This window comes from Triticum dicoccoides, chromosome 7B, assembly GCF_002162155.2.
Source record: "Triticum dicoccoides isolate Atlit2015 ecotype Zavitan chromosome 7B, WEW_v2.0, whole genome shotgun sequence".
NCBI classification, from domain to species: Eukaryota; Viridiplantae; Streptophyta; class Magnoliopsida; order Poales; family Poaceae; genus Triticum; species Triticum dicoccoides.
Window position 1 is genome coordinate 390,359,771 of NC_041393.1, and position 814 is coordinate 390,360,584.

The window sequence follows — 814 nt, forward strand, 5'->3', positions numbered from 1 at the left end:
TGCACCAGCAGAAGTACGCCTATGAGCTTCTCGAGCAAATGGGCATGCTTAACTGCAAGCCTGCTCCCATGCCTGTCGAGACGAAGGCTAAGGTGTCCGCCGTCGAGGGTTCTCCGTCGAGGGTTCTCCGGCGTCCGGCGCTCCCTTCTACCGATCCATCGTCGGTGCGCTTCAGTACCTCACACTGACGCGTTCGGACATTCAGTACGCTGTCCAATAGGTGTGCCTTCATATGCATGCTCCTCGTGACACCCATTGGGCTCTCGTGAAACGTATACTTCGGTACATACGTGGCACCACAGCCATGGGTCTCACCCTGACGGCATCACCTAACACCAGCCTTGTCGCCTACTCCGATGCCGACTGGGCTGGGTGTCCCGACACTCGACGCTCCACCTCCGGCTACTGCGTCTACCTCGGGCCCTCTCTAATTTCGTGGTCGTCTAAATGACAACCCACGGTCTCACGATCGAGCGCCAAGGCTGAGTACCGGGCCGTGGCTAACACCGTCGCCGAGTGCTCTTGGCTACGACAGCTACTTCAGCAGTTGCTATGTGAGGTCACCAAGGCGACCCTTGTCTACTGTGACAACATATCCGCGGTCTACCTTGCTGCCAACCCTGTCCATCACCGACGGACGAAGCATATTGAGCTCGACATTCACTTCGTCAGGGAGCACGTCGCACTTGGTCGTGTTCATGTTCTACATGTGCCCACCGATTAGCAGTTCGCCGATGTCATGACGAAGGGACTACCCACCTCAACATTCGAGGGCTTTCGGTCCAGTCTCTGAGGCACCGACGACGCTTCGACT